We start from the raw sequence: 9,214 nt of genomic DNA, 5'->3' as shown, positions 1-9,214 counted from the left end.
ACTTTGGGAGGGCGAGGCAGGGGGATCACCTGAGGGTCAGGAGTTCGAGACCAGCCTGGCCAACATGGTGAAACCCCGGCTCTACTAAAAATGCAAAAATTAGCCAGGTGTGGTGGCATGCACCTGTAATCCCAGCTACTTGGGAGGTTGAGGTAGGAGAATTGCTTGAACCTGGGAGGCAGAGGTTGCAGTGAGCCGAGATTGGGCCACTGCACTCCAGCCTGGGCAACAAAGCAAGACTCTGTCTTGGGTGGGGGAAAAACGTTCCTTATATATTCTGGATGTTAATCCCTTGTCAGATGTAGAGTTTGTAAATATTTTCTCCCATTTTTTAGATTGTCTCTTCACTCTGTTAATTGTTTCCTTTGCTATGCAGGAGATTTTTAGTTTGATGTAATCCAATTTGTCTATTTTTGCTTTTGTTACTTGTGCTTTTGAGGTCTTCTTTAAAAAATCCTTGCTGAGCCCAATGTTGTAAAGCATTTCCCCTATGTTTTCTTCTAGTAGTTTTATAGTGTTGGGTTTTACATTTAAATCTTTAATCCATTTTGAATTGATTTTTGTATAAGGTGAGAGGTAGGGGTCTAGTTCCATTTATTGAAGAGACTACCTTTTCCCTAATGTATGTTCCTGATACATTTATTGAAAATCAGGTGGGGCATGGTGGCCCAGGCCCGTAATCCCAGCACTTTGGGAGGCCAAGGCGGGTAGATCACTTGAGGTCAGGAGTTTGAGACCAGCCTGGCCAACATGGTGAAACCCCCTCTCTACTAAAAAATACAAAAATATTAGCCAGGTGTGGTGATCCTTGCCTGTAGTCCCAGCTATTCAGGAGGCTGAGGTGGGAGAATTGCTTGAACCTGGGAGGTGGAGGTTGCAGTGAGCTGAGATGGTGCCACCGCACTCTAGCTTGGGTGACAGAGTGAGACTCCGTCTCAAAAAAACCAAAAACAAAAAACAAAAAAATCAGTTTGCTGTGGGTGCACGAACTTATTTTTGGGCCCTCTATACTGTTCCATTGTTCTGGATGTCTGTATTTATGCCAAATTTAACCATGCTGTTTTGTTTACTAGAGTATAATTTGAAATAAAGTAGTATGATACCTCTAGATTTGTTCTTTTCACTCAGGATTGCTTTGGCTTTTTGAGGTCTTTTGTGGTTCCATATGAGTTTTAGTATTTTTTCTATTCCTGTGAAAAATGTCATTGGCATTTTGATAGGGATTGCATTGAATCTCTGGATCACTTTGGGTAGTATGGCCATCTTAACAAAATTCTAATCCATTAACATAGGATATCTTTCCATTTATTTGTGCCATCTTTCATCAGTGTTTTATAGTTTTCATTGTAGAGATCTTTCACTGTCTTGGTAAAGTTTATCCCTAGGTATCTTACTGGTTTTGTAGCTATTTTAAATAGAATTGTTAATTTCTTTTTCAGATAGTTAACTATGAACAAATAGAAACACTTGATTTTTGTGTGTTTATTTTGTTTCCTGTGACTTTAAATTCATTTATTAGTTCTAACAGCTTTTTGGTGGAGTCTTTAGGGTTTTCGATATGTAAGATCATGTAGTCTGAAAACAGGGACAATTTGACTCCCTTCTTTCCAATTTGGATGCCTTTTCTTATTGTCTAATTGCTGTGACTAGGACTTCTAGTACTGTGTTGAATAGGAGTGGTAAAAGTGGGCATCCTTATCTTGTTCCTGATCTTACCCCCATTCAGTATGTTAGCTATGGGTTTGTCATATATGGCCTTTATTGTTGAGGTACATTCTTTCTCTACGTAATTTGTTTAGAGTTTTTTCATGAAGGGATTTGAATTTGTCAAATACTTTTCTGCATAGATTTAAATGATGTTTATTTTTCTTTTTGTTAATGTGACATATCACATTTATTGATTTGAGTATATTCAACCATCCTTTTATCTCTTGGATGAATCCTATTTCATCACAATGAATTATCTTTTTAGTGTGCTATCGAATTTCTTTACTAGTATCTTGTTGAGAATTTTTGCTTCTATGTTCATCAAAGAGATTGGCCTGTAGTTTTCTGTCTTGTGTCCTTGTCTGGTTTTGGAATCACGGTAATATTGGCCTCATAAAATGAGTTTGAAAGTATTCCTTCCTGTCAAGTTTCTGGAATAGTTTGAGGAGAATGGTGTTAGTTCTTCTCTAAATGTGTAGTAGAATTCAGCAGTGAAGCCATCAGGTTCTGGGCTTTTTTTTTTTTTTTTTTTTAATGGAAGACTTCAAATTTGCTGAGTTGCTACTCATCTGTTCAGGTTTTCTATTTATTCATAATTTAATTTTGGTAGGTTGTATGTGTCTAGGATTTATCCATTTCTTCAGTGTTCTCACATTTCTTGGCATATAGTTATTCATAATGGTCTCTTATGATCCTTCACATTTCTACGATGTAAGTTGTAATGTCTACTTTTTCATCTATGATTTCATTTATTCGGGTCTTTTTTTCTTGGTCTAGCTAAAGGTTTATTGATTTTGTTTATCTTTTCAAAAAACCAACTCTTCATGTTGTTGATCTTCTGAAATGTTTAGTATATGTTTTATTGCTGCTCTGAGCTTTATTCTTTTCTTCCTTCTACCAATTTTCGGTTTAGTTTGTTCTTGTAGTTCCTTGAGGTGCATGGTTAGCTTGTGTATTATAAATCTTTCTCCTTTGTTGATGTAGGCATTTGTTACTGTGAACTTCTCCCTCTTAGAACTGTTTTGCTGTGACCCATAGGTTTTGGAACATGCTTCCAGTCTCATTTGTTTTAAGGAATTAAAAAATTTTCCCCCTTATTGTCTTCATTGACCCACTGGTTATTTAGAAGCATGCTCCACTTATTTATAGGGTTTCTAAAGATTTTCCTGTTGATTTCTAGTTTTATACCATTGCGTTCCAAAAAGATACTTCTTGAGTTTGTTAAAACTTGTTTTGTGGCCTACTGAGATTTCTTAGCTTTTGCTTGTCTGAGAAGGTCTTTATTTTGCCTTCATTTCTGAAGGATAGCTTTGCCAAATAGTTTATTCTTGGCTGAAAGTTTTTTTTTCTTTCAACACTTTGAAGTTTATAATCCCATTCTCTCCTGTCCTGTAAAGTTTCTGCTGATAAATCTGCTGATAGTATAATGAAGATTCCCTTATATGACTTGATGTTTTCTCTTACAGCTTTTAGAATCCTTACTTTGCCTTTGACTTTTGACAGTTTGATTATAATGTACCTTGAAAGGGTTTCTGGGGGTTGAATCTTATTGGGGACCTTTTTTTTTTTTTTTTTTTTTTTTTTGAGACGGAATCTCACTCTGTCACCCAGGCTGGAGTGCAGTGGCTAATCTCTGCTCACTGCAAGCTCTGCCTCCTGGGTTCACACCATTCTCCTGCCTCAGCCTCCCGAGTAGCTGGGACTACAGATGCCCGCCCCCACGCCCGGCTAATTTTTTGTATTTTTAATAGAGACGGGTTTTCATTGTGTTAGCCAGGGTGGTCTCAATCTCCTGACCTCCTGATCCGCCTGCCTTGGCCTCCCAAAGTGCTGGGATTCCAGGCGTGAGCCACTGCGCCTGGGCCTGGGACCTTTTTTTTTTTTTTTTTTTTTGAGGCAGGATCTTGCTCTCTGTTGACCAGACTGGAGTGTAGTAGTGTGACCATAGTTTATTGCAACTTCAAATTCCTGGACTCAAGTGATCCTCCTGCCCCAGCCTCCCAAGTAGCTGGTAGTTATTATTAGTATTGTTTTTTTGTTAGAGACAGGATATCACTGTGTTGCCCAGGCTGGTCTCAAACTCCTGGACTCAAGTGATCCTCCTGCCTCAGCCTCTCAAGGTGCTAATATTGCAGACGTGAGCCACCATGCCTGGTCTCATCGGGGACTTTTAAGCTCCCTGGATTTGGATATACATCTCTCTCTCAAGATTTAGGAAGTCTTCAGCTGTTATTTCATTAAATAGGTTTTGTATTCCTTTCTTCACTTCCTCTCCCTTTGACATTTCTATAATATAAACACTTGTTTGCTTAATGTTGTACCATATGCTTTTCTTCTTTTTCCATTTTCATTTCTTTCTTTCTTTCTTTCTTTTTTTTTTTTTAAATGCTTTGTCACCCAGGCTGGAGTGCAGTGGTGTGAACATGGTTCATTGCAACCTCAACCTCCCAGGCTCAAGTAATCTTCCTGCCTTAGCCTCCTGAGTAGCTGGGACCACAGGCATTTGCCACATGGCTGGCTAATTTTTATATGTTTTGTAGACACGAGGTTTTGCCATGTTGCCTAGGCTGATCTTGAAGTCCTGAGCTCAAACAATCCGCCCATCTCAGCCTCCCAAAGTGCTGGGATTACAGGCAAGAGCCACCATGCCCAGTCAACACCTGTCTTAAAGTTCAGAAATTCTTTCTTTTGCTTAATCTAGTCTGCTGCTGAAGCTCTCAGTTGTATTTTTTTATTTCATTGAACAGCTCTAAGATTTCTGATTCCTTTTTATGGTATCTATCTCTGTGGAATTTCTCATTCAGATTATAAATTGTTTTCTGGTTTTACTAAATTGTTTGTATTCTCTTGTATCTTGCTGTGTTTCCTTAAGATCATTACTTGGAATTTATTTTCAGACATTTCATATCCTTTGGGATCTATTATGGAGATGTATTGTGTTCCATTGGGGGTGTCATGTTTCCTTGATTTTTTTATGTTTCTTATATCCGTACATTGATATCTGTGCATCTAGTGGAACAGGCACTTTTTCCGATTTTATGGAGTGGCTTTTGTAGGAAGAGGTTTTTTTCCCTGTAGTTGGGTCCTAGGATATTGATTGGAAATGGTGCATTGCTTTTGGTTCTGGATGAACTCAGTAACATGGTATTGTACAGATTCTTCCACTGTAATTCTTGATTGTGATGTCTGCAATTGTCTCAGTGACCTGGGCCATGGGGGTTCATGACAGTGGTGCTGCAGTTTTGCTGGGGCTGGGGGCACTGGGTTGGTTGTCAGGTCGGAGGGAGTGTGTGTGTGTCATGAGCTAGCAAGCTGTGCAGTGAGCTCTGCAGAAGGGCAGGGCCACCACTAGGCTGGGTGCAGGCATGGCAGGCCAGGGAGCTGTGTGGGGCTCTCTGGAGGAACAGGGTTGCATCCTCTTGGCTGGATGTTTGGCTGAGGGTGAGTACATGAGAGCTCGGTGGCTATGAGTAGCTCTCTCTGGGAAGCAGGGGGCATCTCTAGGCTGGCTGTCATGCCAGGGGCAGGCACATGCAGGCTGGGCTGCTGTCACACTTCCCACTGTGCAGGTCCTCCTGTTTCCCTGGGGAATAGGGTGTCTCATGGGTTCAGACATTGGGGTTTTGGTCATTCCTCCAGGCCTAGGCTCTGAGCAGTTGGAGTATTGGTGCTGCAAGTCCCATGTGAATGCAGTGGGATGATGGCAGGGCCTCAGGAATGGAGGGGGTTAGTGGCTACTGGTCCCTAGGACAGAATGTGCTCCAGCTATGGGTCTGGTTTTAAGATGGCATTATGCCCTACCAGCTTAGATCATGGAGGGTGGGAGTACCAAGAGTGTTCCTGTCTTAGGGCAGGGCAGCGGTGTGGACTCCTGGCAACTCTTTCTCCTGGATTTAAGGCCTGTGAGGACTGGGAGACCCTCCTATAGCAATGACTTCCGGTATTTGTGGCAGTCACGGGGACCCGTAAAGGGTCTTCAGCTTACCTTTTTCCCCATAAGAAGAGGTCTCCTCTGGCTCTGAGCTGAATCCAGTTGGGGAGACAGTGTGTCAGAGGCACGATGCCTCACGCCCCCCCTGCGGTGCCACCCTGAGCTGCTGTGCCCTGCAGGGATTTCACCACTCCACTGGTACTTTCCAGCATTCTTTCTCCATCACTTTAGTCGAAATACAGTTTTTTGGTTTTTTGGTCTTCCTCAAAGCCAACAGGGAAGAGTCTTTTTCATAAGACAGGCATTGGAAGCTTCGTAATATGGGCTAGACGTGGTGGCTTACTCCTGTGGTCTCAGCACTTTGGGAGGCCAAAGCGGGCAGGTCACTTGAGGAGTTTAAGACCAGCCTGATCAACATGGCAAAACCTCATCTCTACTAAAAATACAAAAATTAGCCAGGTGTGGTGATGCATGCCTGTAATCCCAACTACTTGGGAGATGAGGCATGAGAATCACTTGAACCTAGGAGGCAGTGAGCCGAGAATGCATCACTGCAATGGTAACGTTGCTAGCCTGAGAAACAGAGCAAGACTCTGTCTCAAAAAAAAAAAAAAAAAAAAAAAAAGGCTGCTACGTCATATGATCAAAAGTGACATTCTATCACCCTTTGCCATATTGTTTTGATTGAAGCAAGTCCCGGGTCCCACCCACAGTCGAAGATGAATATCACAAAGGTGTGAATGTCACAGGCCCAGATGATGGGACAACCATAGAATCTGTCTGCCACACTAATTTTCTGATTTTATATATATATGAGAGGCGGGGGGAGGGGGGGGTTGGTAGAGAGAGGAAGAGAGAGAGAGACATGGAGTTTTGCTCTTGTAGGCTAGGCTGGAGTGCAATGGCGTGATCTCAGCTCACTGCAACCTCTGCCTTCCAGGTTCAAGTGATTCTCCTTCCTCAACCTCCTTAGTAGCTGGGATTACAGGCATGCACCACCGTGCCTGGCTAATTTTGTGTTTTTAGTAGAGGCAGGGTTTCTCCATGTTGGTCAGGCTGGTCATGAACTGCCGACCTCAGGTGATCCACCTGCCTCGGACTCTTAAAGCGTTGGGATTACAGGCATGAGCCACTGTGCTGGGCCAATGTTCTAATAATTTGAAGTGCACATCTAGCTTCTGTAATAATGTACTATTTTAAAAATATTGGGCCAGATGCAGTGGCTCATGCCTGTAATCCCAGCACTTTGGGAGGCCAAGGTGGGCAGATCACCTGAGGTCAGGAGTTCCAGATCAGCCTGGCCAACATGGTGAAACCCCATCTCTACTAAAAATACAAAACAATTTGGCTGAGCATGGTGGCACTTGCCTGTAATCCCAGCACTTTGGAAGGCTGAGGCGGGGGGCTCACCTGAGGTCAGGAGTTCAAGACCAGCCTGGTCAACATGGTGAAACTCCGTCTCTACTAAGAATGTAAAAATTAGCAGAGTGTGGTGGCATGCACCTGTAATCCTAGCAGAAGGCTGAGGCAGGAGAATGGCTTGAACCTGGGAGGCAAAGGTTGCAGTGACCTGAGATTGTGCCACTGCACTCCAGCTGGCGTGACAGAGCAAGATTTGGTCTCAAAAAAAAAAAAAAAAAAATTAGCTGAGCATGGCGGCCAGTGCTTATAATCCCAGCTACTTGGGAGGCTGAGGCACGAGAATTGCTTGAACCTGGGAGGCAGAGGTTGCAGTGGGCCAAAATTGCACCATTGTACTTCAACCTGGGTGACAAGAGCAAGACTCTCAAAAAATGAATAATGTTGTATTAAAGTTTTAAAGCTTTAAAAATTCAACAGAAAAAAAGATTATAAATGACCCTACAGGGTACTAATTTCTTTGTGAAAAATTTTTTTAAAGTTATGCTTAGTTCTAATTATTGTGCTTCTAAAGTTAAAGGGTATTTAATAAAGCTAATAGGAAAGATTGAATTTTTTTTTTTTTTTTTTTTTTTTTTTTTTTTTTTTTTGAGACTGACTTTTGCTCTTCTTGCCCAGGCTGGAGTGCAACGGTGCAATCTCAGCTCACTGTAGCCTCTGCCTCGTAGGTTCAAGTGGTTCTCCTGCCTCATTCTCCTGAGTAGCTGGGATCTCAGGTGCACGCCACCATGCCCAGCTAATTTTGTATTTTTAGTAGAGATGGGGCAGACTGGTCTCGAACTTCTGACTTCAAGTGATTTGCCTGCCTCAGCCTCCCAAAGTGCTGGGATTACAGGCTTTTTTTTTTTTTTTTTTTTCCTGAAACCTTACCTCAGATAGGTGGAGGGTCACCAAAAATTAAAATAATCTCAGCACTTAGGGAGGTAGAGGTGGGTGGACCACCTGAGGTCAAGAGTTCAAGACCAGCCTGGCCAACATGGTGAAACTCTGTCTCTACTTGGGGGAAAAAAAAAAAAAAAAAAAATTAGCTGGGCATGGTGGCGGGCTCCTGTAGTTCCAGCTACTCCAGAGGCTGAGACAGAATTGCTTAAACCGGCGAGGTGGAGGTTGCAGTGAGCCGAGATCATGCCACTGCACTCCAGCTTGGGCGACAGAGTCAGATTCCATCTCAAAAAAAAAGATTAAAAACACACTAGTTGGCAATGGGGGTCATGTCCAGAAGGCGATGCCTCTCATCAAACCTTCATGGGGTTGTCTCTAGAAATCCAGATGTTTCCTCTGGAGGCTGTCATGGAAGGAGATCTAAACTAGAATGTGGAGGGCCTGGGTTCACTTCTCTGGGCTTTAATTTTCTTTTTCTTTTTTTGAGATAGAGTTTTGCTCTGTTGCGTAGGCTGCAGTGCAATTTCGGCTCACTGCAACCTCCGCCTCCTAGGTTCAAGCAGTTATCCTCAGCCTCCCGAGTAGCTGGGAGTATAGGTGCGTGCCACCACACCCAGCTAATTTTTTATATTTTTAGTAGAAACAGGGTTTCGCTGTGTTGGCCAGGCTGGTCTCGAACTCCTGACCTCAGGTGATCCACCTGCCTCGGCCTCCTAAAGTGCTGGGATTACAGGTGTGACCCACTGTGCCCAGCCTAATTTTCTTATATTTAAGATAGGAATAAAAATGATACTTGCAACAGTTGACTCTTTAGAGGCAGATGAATGAGAAAAATCAATCTATATCATTTGGCTTTCTTAGAAGTTCAATGTCTAGAGTCTATAGATGGGGCATTCTTAATCCTCAGTTTTTCTTTATTCCATTTTACTTTGAATTCTGGGATACATGTGTAGAACATACAGGTTTGTTACATAAGTATACATGTGCCATGGTGGTTTGCTGCACCCATCAACCCATCTAGATTTTAAGCCCCACGTGCATTAGGTATTTGTCTAATGCTCTCCCTCCCCTTGCCCCCCACCCCACCAACAGGCCCTAGTGTGTGATGTTCCCCTCCCTGTGTCCATGTGTTCTCATTGCTCATCTCCCACTTATGAGTGAGAACATGTGGTGTTTGGTTTTCTGTTCCTTTGTTAGTTTGCTGAAAATGGTGATTTCCAGCTTCATCCATGTCCCTGCAAAGGATATGAACTCATTCATTTTTGTGGCTGCATA

This window comes from Chlorocebus sabaeus, chromosome 12, assembly GCF_047675955.1.
Source record: "Chlorocebus sabaeus isolate Y175 chromosome 12, mChlSab1.0.hap1, whole genome shotgun sequence".
Lineage (NCBI taxonomy): Eukaryota > Metazoa > Chordata > Mammalia > Primates > Cercopithecidae > Chlorocebus > Chlorocebus sabaeus.
This window is presented reverse-complemented; position numbering follows the sequence as displayed.